At 37.8% G+C, this 19,205-nt stretch overlaps 1 protein-coding gene across 1 annotated transcript in view; it reads right to left on the bottom strand.

Annotated features, from left to right (window-relative positions):
- The window catches only part of LOC113066849 (trichohyalin-like), a 38,782-nt gene extending 26,240 nt beyond the window's left edge, over positions 1 to 12,542 (bottom strand). Inside the window, exon 1 of the mRNA XM_026238920.1 lies at positions 12,356 to 12,542. The gene's annotated coding sequence lies outside the window, so the exon portion shown is untranslated. The remainder of the gene's footprint in view (positions 1 to 12,355) is intronic.
- Positions 12,543 to 19,205: the final 6,663 nt, after the last annotated feature.

Genomic DNA, 19,205 nt, shown 5'->3' on the forward strand with positions numbered 1-19,205 from the left:
GTGTTCACATAAGTACTACTGGCAGGTTCAGGGCCAACTGGCAATCACAGGACTTACATGATGTGACTTTTTTACCGATACCCTATCAACTTCAACTGTGGAAAGAATTTGGCATGATAACTCATTCACAGTGGAAATTAAAGAGAAATGAGATATATTTTTATGGCACATACATGAATGCAGTGCTTAAATTGTAAATTGCGAGGTACCGGAACAAAGTGGGAAAACGGATCCGGCACGCGATTACAGAAGGGAGAGGTAATGGAGCACTCGCACAGCACTCAAAGTGGAAATTTATATAATATCAGATGATGAGTGCCCATGGCCGTACGTAGAGGAGTTGTTCACATACAAGGGGAGGAAAAGAGGTAATGCAAACTTTGCCAGCTGCGGTGATATCAGCCTTATCACATTGTGATAAGAAGACTTTATTATACTATTTATGCAGGGCTTAAAGTATTCCGGCACCGTGCCGGATCTCCGGCGTGTGGCCGTGAGGAAAAAAAAATTAATATTTGAGAGCCTGCGCATGCAGTTCAATATTTTCGAGCCAATTTATTTTTTCTACCAATCATATGAGAGGAACGTTTATGAAGTTTATGAAGCCTGGGGATGCTGTCCTAGACTTCTAGCAATAGATAAATGACTCAAAAATAAATGGCGCTTTTTGGCAGTTGGTGCAAGAAACAGAGAGCCCTGGGCTTGTTTCTGCATGATTTGTTCGAGGAAGCTTCTGTATGCCGGCAGCGGTAAGAAAGTGCTTGCTCGCTATGATTTATGTTGCATTCCAGGCAACCCATAACCCATGTTTTTCCAACCTTAAACCCGGGAAAGTGCACTGGAACGGCAGTCAAACCTGTGACTTCCCATCCGTGAACTCGTACTAGATCGATGTACTCTGGGTTTTGACGTCACAGCACGCGAAACAACAGTGACAGCCCCTACGGATGCAGTGTTTATGCAAGTGGTACATGTTGAAAATTACATTTTAGGACACTGTAACGTTGCAGTAAAATTAATAATCTAGCTAAATTTCCTTGCGCACAGAAAGTTTGGCGTGACTTGCCTGGAATGGTACAAAGTCGTTAGTCGTGGTTTGAAATAGCGATGAGCTCAAAAACCTGGCAGGAACGCAGCACCAAACTCCGGTCATAGAGCCGCTGCCCGTGCACTCAAACTTACCACGACGTTCTCCCGCTCCCGACGCAAAATCCCGCGGATAAACGTATAGCAGTTTTTCTTTTTTTTAATACATTGCATACACTGTTGAATATAAATTAATAAAGAAACGGAAAATAAACAAATGTTTAGTTTTATTTGGGTTTCATTAAAAGTATGAACATGAACAAAGAACAATTAGAATATAGAAATACAGTAAAAAAGTAAGAAATTATATAAAAATAATAAACCTGGATTTATTTCATGTTCAAAGGAAAAGTAGCTTATGGGGCCTGCGCAATTCCTTCAAACATTTAAAGGGGGGGTGAAATGCTCGTTTTCACTCAATCTCCTGTTAATCTTGAGTACCTATAGAGTAGTACTGCATCCTTCATAACTCCAAAAAGTCTTTATTTTTATTATATTTATAAGAGAAAGATAGTCTGTACCGATTTTTCCCGGAAAAACACGAGCGCCTAGAGGCGTGACGTGTGGGCGGAGCTAAAGAATCACGAGCGCCAGTAGGCTTTTGAGTTGAGAGCATGTGGAAGCTGTGACACAGATCCAGAGGCTGAAATTTAACAAGAGCAGCATCAGCAAAGGCGGTATGCTATGTGGTATGTACTGAAACTGTATATATTTGCTTAGCGGTTTTGGAAAATGACTAAGTTCCACTTTATGTCGTCTTTTTTTTTTTTTTTTTTTTTAAGCTGTACATGTGGAAAGTGCAGTTTGATGACAACATCGCATGTTGTTTACTTGATGTGCGTATGCGCTGATAGCTAAGTTAAAAACACAGAGATATTTGAAGCAGTTTTACTCACCGCATGCAGTTCCAACACACAATCGTGACCCTTTTCCGTTGGGACTGCATTATCCTTAAGAAATAAACGATGTGCAATCCGAAATGCAGGGAACAAACAAAAACACTTGCACAACTCCGTTGATGCTCTGTAAAAATAAACTCCATCCACTGGTCCCTTAATACTGTTTCTCTTTTGGTAATCTGTGCAGGGTTGTCTTGCCCTGGCAACCAAAAACTCACTTCTTTTGTGACTTTTCGCGACGCTCTCGCTCTGATCAGGCTGTGCTCAGCCTCTCTCAGTGCTCTGCTATACTGGAGCGCGCGCTCTTCCGGCAGAAGTGCCTCAGGACCCATATAAGGAAGTTCCGCTCCATCTAACGTCACACAGAGCCATACTCGAAAAAAACTTTCCGAAACTTGTGACAAACCGGAAGAGGTTTTTTTGGAACAAAAATACTCCTTCAAACGTACAACTTAATTTTTGAAACTTCGTCCATGTTTAGCATGGGAATCCAACCCTTTAACTCAGTATGCATGAAATAGCATTTCACCCCCCCTTTAACAAAAATATCCTTATTCTTCAATAACAAAATAGACCAATTTTAAATATTTAGCTAAATAAAAAAATAAAAATAAACTGAATTTACAAAAAAAAAAAAAAAAAAACTGTACGACTACTTGTGCCCATGCAGGAATATCATGTTGTTGACTGTTGAGAGCTTCAGTTTAATCCGTCTCCGCTCCAGTATGCGACCGCAAATACTGAAAGCCCTCCGCTAGCTGGAATGCAAAGTACATGGCGTGTTTGCTTAATCTTGGAAATTCGTCTTTTCCACCACTGGAGGACATCATCCGGTCTGCGTGCTTCTAATCCATCCAATTTGACCCTTAAATATATGCTATTTTGGAATCGAATTACACGTATCTGTCTATGGTATCATCCGCATCCTCTCATTCCGCAAAGTCTATTTTATTTTATTTTATTATAAATAAAGGTCTATTTGTTTCTAGTTATTTTATTTGGTTAGATATTTCCACTTTGAGGGATTCCCGCAAATAATTTTATTTTCCCGCAACCCGCACACAATAATATCTTGCCGCCCGCATCCGCATTCACCCATCAATTATTGTCCCGCGCCGCAATTAGTGGCGCTGGGTCCGACACGGGGGTGCAAGTCTCTAGCCGGCAGCAACTATTAGCTGACACACCATTGTCTATGACTGACCATGTCTGCGATTAAAAAATATGTTTGTGCACATTTATACCAGAACATGATTTGTCATTCAGAATTTCGCAGCCACTGGTCACCCTGTGTATAAAACTGGCAGAAGACAAAAAAAAAAGCGTTAACTAGCCTGATGGTTTCAAATCAACATGCGAGTTATCCCAGAAAAAAAGTGATAATAGCCTGGATTTCACTTTTAATCTTCAGTTTTTTTGCACTTTGAGCACTTAATTATTTAAGCACTTTAAGCACTTGTTATTGTTTAGAAGATAACACTTTATTTGACATAGTACTTTTAAATAAATGGTGCCAAACATAATTATTGAAGAGATTCATGTCTATTTCAGTCTGTTTACCATTTTTAAGCACTTTAAGCTCTTGTTACTGTATTTGCGTTATTATCGTCAATATTTGAATGAAGTCTGTCTTTGGAGTTTCTCTCCAAACACCCCCCCCCCCCCCCCCCCCCCCCCCCCAAAAAAAAAGTTCAGGCTAAGGATTTTTTTCCGCTTTAACCCCTGTTTATGTAATGTTATTTTTATTATTTATTAAACTTGATGTAATAGTTTGGTCAGGAACGCCTGTCAAGATTTTATTTGACTTAACATGTTAGCTTGATTGTCAAGTGTTTTAAGCATATTATGAATCGTGTAATGAAGTAACTTGTCGTTATGTATTGGCATAACAATGTAACTGCCCTGACAGCTTCAGCATCTCACACACATGGGTGCAACTTAATTTTTTTTATTTAGCAAGTTTCAGAACCATTTAGCAATTTTCTTGCATAAATTTCAACTTTCAACAAGTTGAATGATGCCACCAGTACCGCCCCGCGAGTGTATGCAAGAGCGTTCTGGCTTTCTCTTTTTTATCCAATGGACGTTTCAGAGAGTAGAATAATAACAGATCATGATTGAACGTAAACATGATGATGCAATGTCATCACAAATATGCTAATTAATATGTGATGCCATCCGCTGCCACAAGTCTCAAAAAATTTTTGGGGAAACACTGAAATGTTATAGTAGCCCAACAAGCTTTTTATATAGCATAATAATGATAATGATGATGATATTAATAAACATTGATGAGAATATTTAATTTCCAAAAATCAAATGGAGAAACATTTTTTTGTATAATTTTTTTATAATTTGTATACTTTGTATAAATCCTCTTTTATATTTCCAGAGAAAACATCCATCAAAATCAGACCAGTACAATGGCATTGTGAAGGCAGCATGTCGTCAAAGGAAGACCACGGCCACACCAAACAAGCTTTCATCAACAAGGCAAACCATGTTACCAGATGTCCTGTTGGCACCTGTAAACAAACGTTGTCCCTCAAAAGACTGCAATTTCAATATGAAAGTGTTCAACCATTTGCAGTGGTAGAACAGTCAGCTTTCAAATAATTAATTAATACACTACAGCCTCAAGCTCAAGTCATGTCTAGATCAACCGTCCATTCTAGAATCAGTGATGCTGCTGATAACTTGAGGAAGACTATAATTGCAGAATTGGGTGAAGCCAAATTTGTTGCAACCACCACAGATTGTTGGTCTGCTCATCAGAAAAAGTTACCTTGGTGTAACTTGCCACTGGATAGATGAAGAGTCCTTAGAAAGAAGATCTGTAGCATTAGCATGCAAAAAATTCAGAGGCTCTCACACATTTGATGTGATTGCTGGTGGTCTTGATGATATCCATTGCCAGTACAAAATAAGAGACAAACTTGTAAAGACCACAACTGATAGTGGATCTGATTTCATCAAAGCTTTCCAGGTGTTTGGGGCACAGAATTATGCAGAACCTGTTGAGGATGAAGCAGACATGGATTCTCTTGCGAGTGACCATGCTGAACATCATGATGCAAGTGCAATCCTTGATGAAGACTCTGGTATAGAATATCAGCTACCCCCTCATCAACGATGTGCATCTCAAACAGTACACTGACTGAACTGCTGTAAAGAGAGAACTGAAGATGAACACCAAGCCGAGCCAGATAATGAACAAAACATTGACTCGTTCACGAGTAAAGAACCGGTTGCATCGGTTTTCGGATCACCAGTAGTTCTTTAGGACAGTTCGATTCAATAAACCGGATGAAGAAAATGGTTCACCGCTACTTTCACACTCGTCACTGTTCCAACTTCGAGTCGACTCGTAAAGCTAGCTCCATGAGTCCGTTCAAGTTCTTGAGAAGATCTAATGTATAAATCTCACGTTGGACACGGTCAGCCAGCCCATGAAGGAATCTGTCCCACTGCGCCTCCTCGTTCCAGTGGCACTCGGCAGCCAGGGTGCGAAATTGTATTATGTAGTCAGAAACTGAATGCTTGCCTTGGTGGAGATCACCCGCGCAGTCAAACACCCATTTCATCTCCTCTTTGAGTGCCTGGAACGAGGAACAGCAAGGATTGTTATTTTCCACACCGCCATACTCCAAAGAGCCGCACACCACCGACAGCAGGTTTAACACCAACGCCTCTCTGGATCTCTCAGGGGAAAATGTAACAGGTTGAAGTGAGAAAAATAATGAGCATCTAGTCAGAAAATCTTGACACAGGTCTGGCTCACCCGCATATCTTTCAGGCGTTGTTATCCTGGGCTCATGCTGGCTGGTGATGTTGGTAGGGTTGAGGGGAACAGGCGGTGGGGTGGGTGCAGTGGGCGATCTTAGCTGTTGAATTTGGGTAATGACCTCAGACACCTGTGTCACTAGAGCTTGTCCTGCCTTAGGGGTGGTGGAGACCTGTTCCTCCTGATGATCCATCCGTTGGTTGCTAGTAGTTAGGTATTCCTAAAGCTCTGCCATTCTTGCTGGATTCATCAATGGTCAGATTTTTCTGTTACGTCTAGTGATGGGAAAAAAGGCAGAGAATCCAATAACGAGTAAATAACAGAGGTTTATTATACTCAAGTACCCGACAATGGTAAAAGACAGTTTCGCTGGACAAAGCACAGATGAGTGAAGCAGGGCTTTGAAGGTTTAATTTATTAACTTCTTGTTTTAGTTTAGGGAGGTCTACCACTTTTAATGCTCAGATGCAAAGTAAACCACCATTTATTTAGGATAATATAACACATGATTCATATTATAAATTATAATAATAGTACTACACACACCTGTTAAATGTTTCGAATCTAAAATATGGTATAATACTGTGCAGATTAGTCATTCTAAACTACTAAATTTTAATCTGTGAATATTAAACATTTTGACTACAGTGTTTTTCTTTCATTTTCCCTGACTGCAGCTGTTAAATGTAACACATTGGCGAGGCAATGCTGATGGAGATTTGCAAAAATGTGCTTTGATGCATTTGTTGCATTTAACTTGTGGTTAAAGCGCCACTCAGTGGTCAAAAGCTGCAAATCCATGGTGCCGATGCCCATGGCGGTAAAAAGCTCATTGTGGTTGGCCACCTACTGTATGATCTATTCTACATGATGTAAACTGTTTTAGATAGCTTGTGTTGGTGACTTTGGTTAGGCTTTAATTTTGCACTCCTCCAGTCTGTTACAGCCTTTGTCACCGTCTGTCACGTACTGCTCTGAGACAAGGTAGAGATCAAAGTGCAGTTTTATTGAAAATACCAGAATTGTAGTAAAAAAAACTGACAAAAAATAAAAAACAAGACATGACCAGACAGAACAAACCTCAGAATGTGCAGTGTAACAAAACCTCAATGACAATGTAGACACAAACACAGGTTAAACAGAGAGACAAACTAATACAAATGACATACAGTTGAAAACAGTCAATTCAGATGAAACTGAGCAAAGAACTATGGGAATTTGAGTTCATTGCCATAAAGCAGTGGGTAGTAGAGGGCTGCATTGGAATTGAGACCCGCCGGGTCCCAACACAAATTTCGTGGGAGCGGGCGGTTTGAATTTTGCTGCGGGCGGGAATGGGCGGCTAAAAAAAACACCGTGGGATAGGGAGATTGCCTAGCGACATGATGGAAAAGATGTCAATAGATGATGTAGAAAAGAACCTCAAACTAGGAATTTACAGCACAAAAGGATAAGCAAGGAGAGTCTGACATTTGGAGAAGTTTCTCAATTGTTTGTGATAAAGATGGAAAGGAGCTGGACTTTGTTCATTGTGACAAATGTGCAAAAATACTCATTTACAATGGGCACAATTCCGGCACGTCTGGGTTGAGGCGACACACCTGCTCTGTTCTCCCCGGTCAAAGTAAGCTGGTTTTCAAGGATAAACAACATCTCCCTACACACATTAAACAAGAAACTACACAGAAATGTGTGGAAATGTGCTGCCTAAACATAAGGCCATATGACTTCGTCGCCGGGAAAGGCTTTGTTGATATATCGCAACACTTTGTTGATGTCGCCGCTAAATATGGCAAATTTAATGTTAAAGATGTTTTACCTCATCCAACCACTGTATCCAGTCGAGGGGCGAGCCCAAGTACTGCAGGCATCAGTGGCAGCGGAGATAAAGCCTATCATTGATACATATGGATGTGCCATCACAACCGATATATGGACGGAGGATTATCATAAAACTTCCTTCGTATCTGGCACCATCCATTATACAAATAACAACTTCGGCCTTGTTTCCAGGGTGTTTTTCGCAGCTCCCTTTGAGAGTGTTGTGTCAAAGCCTGCTGTTCCAGAAACTCTGTGAATTTGGAATAGATGCGTCACTTCTATCTGGCCGTGTTGTGTTTGTCACTGACCGTGGAGCCAACATAGTCCCTGCCCTGTGTGGATACACCTGGCTGAACTGCAACGCGCACATCCTGAACTTCACCCTATCAAGTGCATTTGCACCAGATGTGTTGGCTGAAAGTACTGAGCTGTCTGAACTGTTGACCAGTGCAAAAAAACTAGTGAAATATTTCAAACATTCAGGTCTTCAAAACAGCTTAAAAAAATCCCTCAAGCAATCCATCGAGACAAGATCGAATTCATATTATGAAATGCTGGATTCCATACTGCAACAGCATGAGGAGATCTCCACAATACTGTTTAGAAATAACCAGCAGAGCTGGGTAGTAACGGATTACATGTAATCTGGATTACGTAATCAGATTCCAAAACTCAAGTACTTGTAATTAGAGTAAACTACTTTTTAAAATACTCGTAATCAGACTACGGTTACTTTTTTGTGGATTACATGATTACTTATGATTTGCACAATGGTAAAAAGTAGTTCACAATTCATTGATTTATTTTTTTAACATTTATATTTTTTTCCTAATAAACCTACCATTTATATACATTCATGATACTTCAGGATTTTCCGCCGGAGAGGGGGAGGGGTATCAGAATCACACTCAGAAGAAATCGGCAACAAAATAAATAAAATGGAGGGGAACGCAGCCTTTAATCACTGGATGTACAGACATCATTTAATTTTTAAAGAAAGACATGGCCTATTACGGATTAATTTGATTGATTAATTTAAATGTTGATATTTCTTCATTGTTACTCAAGTCGGGAAGTCGTGGCCTAATGGTTAGAGAGTCAGACTCCCAATCGAAGGGTTGTGAGTTCTAGTCTCGGGCCGGACGGAATTGTGGGTGGGGGTAGTGCACGAACAGCTCTCTCTCCACCTTCAATACCACGACTTAGGTGCCCTTGAGCAAGGCATCGAACCCCCAACTGCTCCCCGGGCGCCGCAGCATAAATGGCTGCCCACTGCTCCGGGTGTGTGCTCACAGTGTGTGTGTGTGTTCACTGCTCTGTGTGTGTGCATTTCGGATGGGTTAAATGCAGAGCACAAATTCTGAGTATGGGTCACCATACTTGGCTGAATGTCACTTCACTTCAGATTGTTACTACCTTATCCACTTCAAGTGTTTTGAAATTAAATATTTGACCTGGAAATAGTAATTATATATTGGCCAGGGCTCGACATTAATGCTTGTCAGGGACAAGTGGATTTTGTGAAGGGGCAAGTGAAAGAGAATTGTACTTGCCGACCGAACAAGTAACCTAGTCAAAATTTTATTCACAAACAATAACTAGGGCAACACAATTCGGCGAGAATGATTCTGATTTTATTACTTTCAGTGTAAACGGTGACTAAAAACGGATAATGTATTGTCTGTATCAAGATCGCGTCAGTTGAGGCTTGTGCAGCCTCGCGGAGAAATCAACACTATCATTACAGCACACACAGAGAAACACACATATTGCGATAGAAAAAATATAAATATTCTGTATAATATGTGCAACATCACATGACCAGGAGTGTTGTTTTTCCGACTTTCAGCTTGATTGCAAATGTGATATTGATTTTATACATCTTCAGTTAAATAAATAAGTGATATTAACTGACTTACATTTTAGACACATTATGGATCATTTTGTTTCATTTAAAACAAAAATAGTTCTGAGCAAAGCCACAGCAGAGCAGTCGCACATCTGCAAGCAACAGTCTTTCATTACTGAATGATTCATTTTTAAACGAGTCAATGATTCAGTGAGCCATTTATAAAAACGATTACTTGCTTCATGAATCAGCCGTTTGAACGAATCGGTTGAATCAATGATTCACTCATTAAGACCCCTACTGGTGGTTCAATATCATATTTAAAAGTATCATTGCATTTTTTTAACATCTCATATTTTGTATGTCAAAAAAGTTAAACATGAATCTAATAACATTATTTATGCATTTGGACATATGGAGTTTGTTGATACTGGTAATATTTTAATAATAACAACCGTAACGTCTTATTATTCTAATTTAATGTATTGATAACATGTAAGAATTCAACGTAAATGAAGACATCTACATTTAATCAGTTTAGGAAAACATTTTCCGTTATAAAGTGTAATAGCAATCAATTTAAGGAAAATATCAAAAATATACTGATTAAAGTAATACCCGATACAGCACTGATTCAGACTGCTTCATAACAAATTACATTTGTGCCAAAAAAACACTTTTTCCCCCAGACAAATAACTTTTTTACTCTGACAAGTGAATGATTGATTTACTTGTCCGAAGGACAAAATTATGTAAAAGCCTGTATTAACAATGAGTTTCATCCTCTTTAATATAAATTTTTGCAATGTTGTTATTTATTGTGTTTTCCTAACTGTTACTTGCACTTAAGATGGTTTGAGATGGATAGAAATGTTATCTCTGTGTGAGTTTAGTCTTTCTCAAAATTCATGTTCGCAATGTAGCTACATTGTTTGATGTTTTTCATTGATACAGTCTTATTCACTTCTAGTGTTTTTGTCCATTTTCATGTTTTTCAATATTGGTTTTCTAAATTTACTTAATTATAAGTAAATATGCTTTAAAATCATAAGATGTAATTTTTTTTTCAGTGTTACTAGCAAACTAACAGCAAGGTAAATTAGTGCTAGTATTTTGTAAGTGTTAACTATCCATATATTGCATTTGAAAAAGAAGCTATTGTGGCTCTTTTTGGTAAATTAAATATATATATTTAAATATATTTCCAAAAAAGTACAAGATTAGGCTAACTGAATATATGTGATATCAAATAAGGGTTAGCACAAATGTAATCTAAAAGTAATCCAAAAGTAATCAGATTACGTTACCAAAAATGTGTAATCTTAATAGATTATATTACTGATTACAAATTTTTTCATGTAATCTGTAATCAGTAACTGATTACAATTTATAAGTAATCTACCCAGCTCTGATAACCAGTATGAAAGAATTGCACGGATCAATGCAAACACTTTAAAAACAGTAGTTGCGTTCCTTAAGTTATTCAAGGAAGCTACGAATGACTTGGAGTCCGACAACTCCACTCCCAGCGCATCACTTCCACTGCTGTGGTATGTGAAACTCAATGAACACTGCCAAGCAGCAATGCTCGAGCCCTAGCTCTCTGGAGTCGCCAATGTGTGTGCCTCGCGTCTGGAAGAACTAATGGGTACCAGTGACACATCTGCATTACCTCTCCTGATGATGTACAGAATTGCAACGCTCCTGAATCCTAAAATGCGAATGCTACGGATGCTGCCCCCAGATGAAAAAGATTAAGTGGTTAAAGGTAGGCTATATGTAACCTATTACAGACATAAACAAAACACAGTGCAATTACAATAGAATAAGTGAAAAGCAGTAAAAAAATAGAAACGGAGATAAAAGACAATGAATAAATAAAAAATCTAATGAGCCATTTTAAAAATACATATTCATTTTTATATAAATCAAATCCTATCCAAAGGCGCAAAGGAAATTATTCAGAAGATGCAGTTTCACCTGGGCCCAGCCACAGCAGAGGATGAGCCACCAGCCAAAAAGCAAAGCACAGACCGATTCACAGACTGGGAAGACGATGCGTCTGTTGCTTCAGTGCCAAAGCCAATCAATGATGAAATGGCTGAATATTTCAGCTCTCGGCTCTCTGATAACCCAGACCCAGACAGCATGCTTCAATGGTGGAAGTTCAACAAAGAGCGCTTCCCAGCGCTATCAAAGCTGGCACATTTCATCTTTAGTATCCCCGCATCCAGTGCGCCTTCAGAGCGGGCCTTTAGTGTCTGTGGGCGCATCTTGGAAGAGAGACGCACAGGATTGGGACCGCAGTCGATCAGCTACATTCTCTTCCTCCACAGCAATATTGCAAAGTGATTCATTTGTTAAATTCATTCGTTAACGTTGTTTATTTCATGTTATTTATTAGTGTTGTTTTTTGAGCACAGCCCCTCATTGCCATTTGTTAATTAGGTCAAGAGGCGTGATGATGCCAGTGTTATTGAGCAGGCTGCCTAAGTTTGAATGTTTTTATTCTTATTTGTATTTTTCAAACAGAATACCTGCGACATTTGGCTAATAATTGTAAAACTGCTGTTTTTCATGTAGCCTAGTTTATCATATCATGTATATTGTTTTTGCAAAGCAGTCTAATTTTATGTGCAAAGTTTTTGATAAAAACGAAATTATATTTGAATATATTGTGTTTTGTCTTTTTTTTTTTTTTTTTTACATGCAGGCCAGGGAAACGAAACAAACAACCCCATGAATCTCTTTAATAATATCAATCCAATACGTGTTTATTTTTTCCTGTGGGACGGGAGAAGACACAAAATCAATGCATCTCTATTATTGTGCGGGAATAAATTCTCTCAGAGTTTTGCGGGTGCGGGCAGGAGTGGACATACATATTGCGGGAGCGGGCGGGAGTGTAACACATACGTTGCGGGAGCTGGCGGTAATGGTCAGAAATTCGGCGGGTGCGGCCGGGAGCGGGATGAAGAAAACAGTCAGGAGGCCAGGGCAGGGCCGGCAGATCAGGTGGAACTGGAACAGATAACACAGAGAGGTTAACAAAGTCAAAGTCATCTTTATTTATAAAGCGCTTTAAACAAAATACATTGCGTCAAAGCAACTGAACAACATTCATTAGGAAAACAGTGTCTCAATAATGCAACATGATAGTTAAAGGCAGTTCATCATTGAATTCAGTTATGTCATCTCTGTTCAGTTAAATAGTGTCTGTGCCTTTATTTACAATCAAGTCAATGATATCGCTGTAGATGAAGTGACCCCAACTAAGCAAGCCAGAGGCGACAACGGCAAGGAACCGAAACTCCATCGGTGACAGAATGGAGAAAAAAACCTTGGGAGAAACCAGGCTCAGTTGGGGGGCCAGTTCTCCTCTGACCAGACGAAACCAGCAGTTCAATTCCAGACTGCAGCAAAGTCAGATTGTGCAGAAGAAAAATCTGTTTCCTGTGGTCTTGTCCTGGTGGTCCTCTGAGACAAGGCCTTTACAGGGGATCTGTATCTGGGGCTCTAGTTGTCCTGGTCTCCGCTGTCTTTCAGGGATGTAGAGGTCCTTTCTAGGTGCTGATCCACCATCTGGTCTGGATACGTACTGGATCCGGGTGACTGCAGTGACCCTCTGATCTGGACACAGACTGGATCTGGTGGCTACGGTGACCTCGGAATAAGAGAGTAACAGATAAATATTAGCGTAGATGCCATTCTTCTAATGATGTAGCAAGTACATAGGGTGTTATGGGAAGTGTTTCCGGTTCCACTGTTTTGAGTGATTCTGAGAATGGAACACTGATGAATCATGATGAAATTCAAATTGGCTCTAAACATTCATGTTCAAAATTATTCAACCCCCCTTTTGCAGAATCTTTTATTCTTCAAAATCACCAATAAACGCTGTCTGTAAGTGCTTCTGTCACTTCTCTAATACAGTCTTGGACCATTCCTCGCATGAAAGAGCTTCCAGATCACTGACTTGGTTTTCACATTGCCACTGCTTTTTTTAAATTCAACCAGATATTTGCAATGAGAATTTAGCCTGGAGACTGAACAGGTCACTCAAGTACATTCTATGACTGATCCCTGAACCAAGCAGAAGTAGTTTTAGATGTGTACTCTGGGATGACTGTCCTGCAGGAAAGTCCATTGATCATCAGCTTCAGTCTTTGCACCAAAGGTATCACAAATCTTGTCAAAATGGTCTGATACTTCAAAGAATCCATGATGTCCTTCATACAGACATGATTTCCACTTCCTTCTACAGTAAAGAAACCCCATAACAGGACTGATCAACCACCAAGTTTGACGATGGAGATGGTGTTCTTCTGATTATGAGCTTTGCCTTTTTTGCAGCAGCAGATATACCGCTGATCCATAGGTCCAAAAATTCCAGTTTGGTCACATCACTCCATAAAACATTCCTCCAGAGCTCCACAGGTCTACATAAATGTATTTTATCAAGTTCAAGTTGGATTTTTGTTCTTCTTGATCAAGAGTGGTATTTATCAAGATGTCTCAACATGAAGGCCATACTTGTCTAATGTTCTTCTTACACACTGCATTGAGATGGTTTTCCTCCTTTCATCGGGTCATCTTGCAAGTCTTTGGCTGTACATTGCAGGTTTTTTCTCAGTTGCTCTGATTAAACATTTTATGATATTGTGCTTTTTCTTCCACACCCTCAAAGTAAAACACACTTTAAGCTAAGAAATAAGGCTGAGAGCTGTGTCTCTAGAAACTTTCAATGTCTTGGAAATCATCATATAGCCTTAGCCTTTTTAAAGTGATTTAAAAACAGCAATGTTGAATAGGGGTTGAATAATTATGACATAGCAGTATTATTAAAAAATCTTATAACTCAAATATATTACATTATATATTGACAATATCACTTTTAATATGCCAGTGAACTGTTATAGATGCAAGTTCAGAAAAGCTTGTATTTGTAAAGTACTGCAGTCTCTGAGGGGTTGAGTAATTTTGATTGCAACTGTATGTGTATGCCAGGTTAAAGAGATGGGTCTTTAATCTAGATTTAAACTGCAAGAGTGTGTCTGCCTCCCGAACAATGTTAGGTAGGTTATTCCAGAGTTTAGGCGCCAAATAGCAAAAGGATCTGCCGCCCATAGTTGATTTTGATATTCTAGGTATTATCAAATTGAGTTTTGAGAACGTAGCGGACGTAGAGGATTATAAAGTAAAAGGAGCTCATTCAAATACTGAGGTGCTAAACCATTCAGGGCTTTATAAGTAATAAGCAATATTTTTAAATCTATACGATGTTTGATAGGGAGCCAGTGCAGTGTGGACAGGACCGGGCTAATATGGTCATACTTCCTGGTTCTAGTAAGAACTCTTGCTGCTGCATTTTGGACTAGCTGTAGTTTGTTTACCAAGCGTGCAGAACAACCACCCAATAAAGCATTACAGTAGTCTAACCTTGAAGTCATAAATGCATGGATTAACATTTCTGCATTTGACATTGAGAGCATAGGCCGTAATTTAGATATATTTTTGAGATGGAAAAATGCAGTTTTACAAATGCTAGAAACGTGGCTTTCTAAGGAAAGATTGCGATCAAGTAGCACACCTAGGTTCCTAACTGATGACGAAGAATTGACAGAGCAGCCATCACGTCTTAGACAGTGTTCTAGGTTATTACAAGCAGAGTTTTTAGGTCCTATAATTAACACCTCTGTTTTTTCAGAATGTAGCAGTAAGAAATACTCGTCATCAAGTTTTTTATATCGACTATGCATTCCATTAGTTTTTCATATTGATGTGTTTCACCGGTCCGCGAAGAAATATAGAGATAGAGCTGAGTATCATCAGCATGACAGTGAAAGCTAACTCCATGTTTCCTAAAGATATCTCCCAAGGGTAACATAAAGCGTGAAGAGTAGTGGCCCATAGTACTGAGCCTTGAGGTACTCCATACTGCACTTGTGATTGATATGATACATCTTCATTCACTGCTACGAACTGATGGCAGTAGTATATATAATGCTGCTTCTGTCAAGATGATTTATGACTTTGACCTATGACCTTTTGACAGTTTGAACTTCTGGTAACCTTATGATGGATGGGCGGAACAAATGAGATCAAGGGTTAACCTATGACCTTTCCACGCATCGATCATGTGGTTTTGACGGAAAGTTTTACCCTATTGACCTAATTAGTTCTAAATTATATTTTTTGACAGCTAGTTTAAACGGAACATGAAAGACTCCTCACGCATCGATCATGTGGTTTTGACAGAAGCTGTTTGAACTCTGTTCCAGATAGCTTGTTTGAAGTTTGTGTCAGTTAGCTTGTTTGAAGTTTGTGCCAGTTAGCTTGTTTGAACTTTGTGTCAGTTAGCTTGTTTGAACTTTATCATATATGCGACATTCAGTTATTTCACATTTTTATATATATATATATATATATATATATATATATATATATATATATATATATATATATATATAAAACATGATATAATTTATATAATCTAAAAAACAATTAAAGGTTGAAAACACATTTTAATTATTTCACATTTATATATATAAAACATTATATAATTTATATTATCTAAAACACATTTTAATTATTTCACATTTATATATATAAAACATTATATAGTTTATATAATATACATAATCTAAAAACAATTTAACTAAGGTTGAAAAAACATTCTGTTCTTTTAAAAAAGTGTATAAATTAAACTGTATAAAAAAATATACTGAAACCGACTGTTTCGGATAAAACAAAATCCAATTTTTTTTTTTTTTTTTTTTTTTAGAGAGAGCAGAAAAGAGATGTTTTCACACACCTTTGATCCTGACCCTCTGTGTCCCCACTGTCTGCGTTTGCACGCCACAGTGCACACTCGTCGGAATTTACTAACCAATCATAATATCTTCAAAGCCATTTTTTAATTAAAACCAAACGTATCTCACGCGGGAGTACAATGATTTTGACAGTTTTCTGACGGTTCACCTATGAATTACGGTTGGTGTGCGGCTAGCATCTCTTGTACCCCTCTCTCTCTCCCTCTAATGCCTGTGTACACACATTCGTCTCCAAGTCTTATTTTCTTCTTTTAATGAATATAAACACATTATACATTCGCAAACAATATAGTACAAAACATTTACAATAGTTTTAGTCATCACTAAAAATATATATTTTACCAGGATCGGGGAAAAAATATATAATTGATCAAAGCCTGTTATGCTATTTTTTACAGTCTATGGCGACTTTAAACCATATTTCTTGTCATCCTGTAATTTTCTTCATGTTAAGCAGATTACGCAGTCATCTGCTGATAGAAATATAAAAATAAAAAAAACTATTCATAGATCAAAGCCTGTTATGCTATTTTTAGAGTCTATGGCATCTTTATGGCGTCTTAATATTTCATGTCATTCCTGTAATTTTCTACGACGGCATGTTACTAAGCCGGAACATACATTTTAAACGTGTTTATCAAACTTATAAAACACATCACAGTAACAGACATGTTACTAAACCAAAGCAAATCATTTATCATTCATTTTTTAATCATGTATTCAACCAATACTTATACAACATATACAAACACGTTTTAAACATATTTTAAACAAGAACTAATCATAAACGCTGACTTGTACAATCATGCTGATCACATATTATGGATATTCAGACTTTTAGCCATTAATATGTTTTAGGATAATGAAAAACACCGACGTCTGAGGGATGCCAAAATATCTCCAGTCCCCCAAATCCCACTCAGACTCCAGGGGTTAAAGAATATGAAAATAAATAATTATATAATGACATCATCACCCTAAAGCAATTCATTAAACAAAAAAAGTATTCAACATTTAAGTTAATCAAACTTATAAAACACACCATACTTTTCTTTTTTTTTAAAAGATAACTTATTTTAAATGTGATAGTATATACAATAAACATTTCTGATGATACATATAAAAAATTATCCCTTACATTTTTAGACCGGTGAGAGATGTCCAAACATGAATGAAATATCCCCAAAATAAAATAATACGACTTAAAAAATTAAATAAAAATGATTAAATCATAAACAGAATCTCACAGGTCCTCGTAGTGAAATGTATGTGAGACCCGAGGGGCTGCTTCACACACACCCCGCGCGGCGAGGGTGGAGTTCCAGACCGCATGATCTAAGTCAATGGTGTACATTATTTCAAAGCTAACATTAATGTAATGTTTTTTAATAATCAGTACCCCCACTACATCTGATGTCCGCTGTTTCTTAATGCAACAAAATTATGATGTATATATTACCTAAAATATTTTATATAATATTATATAATAAATAATTATTTATATCATATTATATCATATCATATATATGATTATATTATATTAGATGCGTTATGCATTAATCACTTTAGATTCTTTAAAGTTCTTATTTTCAGCATCATCTTCAAAGTTTTCATACCATCTCTCTCTCTCTCCCTCACACACACACACACACACACTCTTTCTCTCTCCCTTTCCCTCTCCCTCTCTTAAATATTGATTTTGCTTTAAATGTATGCTCGTTTGTTTGTCACAGTATAGACTGTGAAGTTTAGATAAAGTTGTTTTATATTTTAGAAGAAAGACCCTCGAACGTATTCATTAAAGATGGTTCAGGAAAGACCCACGCGTCCTAGAGATGTAATTTATGTGCGTTGCTACAGTCGTAAATTAAACCTTTCACATATCTATGGTACTTTCAGACACAGAGCAGGAAAGACATTTGCAGGCCCTCTGTATAGCCGTCCCAAAATACCTCCATTTAAAAGCAAAAATATTAAAATGACCGCCTGTACATCTAACAGGCTGTAGTTCTATTTTATATATTTTCTATTAAAAGTACTATCCATATTATATTCCTTATTTAAAACAATATATTTTACCGACAGTATCCCCCCAACGTGTGTTTTCCATCAGTTGTTTGCCCTTCAGTCTTTTTACGTAGTGCTTTTCATTTAGCCTACTGTAAGATCCCTTTACACTAGTGTAATGAAAGTTAACTTTTCTTAAAGTTTATAGTTGTATTTTACTGCATCTGCATCCTTCTATCCTGAAGATTGTATGTGTACTGTAAAATAACAAATATACATTTTGCTTAAAGTCACTAAAATAATTACACCTACAATTTGAAACGTGTTTAAACACATTGTGTGTCACTAAAGCAAGGCACACCGTCTATCGTGTTTGGCAGAAACATAATTTCTACATCAGAAATTTTTTTAAATGTACGACTGAACTTTTCTCATTCGACAGAAATACTATTTTCAAATTATTTAACCGGCCTCTAACACTCGGTGTAAATGTTCTTACCTAGAACAGAAAACATACGCTTTGACTATTTGTAGGCATCGTGTAAAGTTAAATGGTTTACTAAAAAAAACTGTAATCACCAGCAGCTGTGATTTTCAAAATGAAAGAAATGTACGAGCTAAGGATGTTTCAACTATTATCATCATTTCCCTTTGACCCGGATAAAGCGGTAATTAATTTTCTATGCGAGTGAAACAATATACAGTTCTCATACTATTTGTGTAAATAGCTGTGCTAAAACATTTATGACTATTTTAGCGCAGGCCAGCAGATCATGTCAAGAGTGTTTCACATCTAAGAATCCCGATGTTTTGTAAATGACATTTTTCTTACACCTCGAGATTTAGCCTCGAGTCAGGTTCCGGGGGACTCTCTGGTCTCAAATCTTCAACATTCCTATGGGTTTTTTAAAAGGTGAAATCATTCT

Source organism: Carassius auratus, chromosome 4 (assembly GCF_003368295.1).
Source record: "Carassius auratus strain Wakin chromosome 4, ASM336829v1, whole genome shotgun sequence".
Lineage (NCBI taxonomy): Eukaryota > Metazoa > Chordata > Actinopteri > Cypriniformes > Cyprinidae > Carassius > Carassius auratus.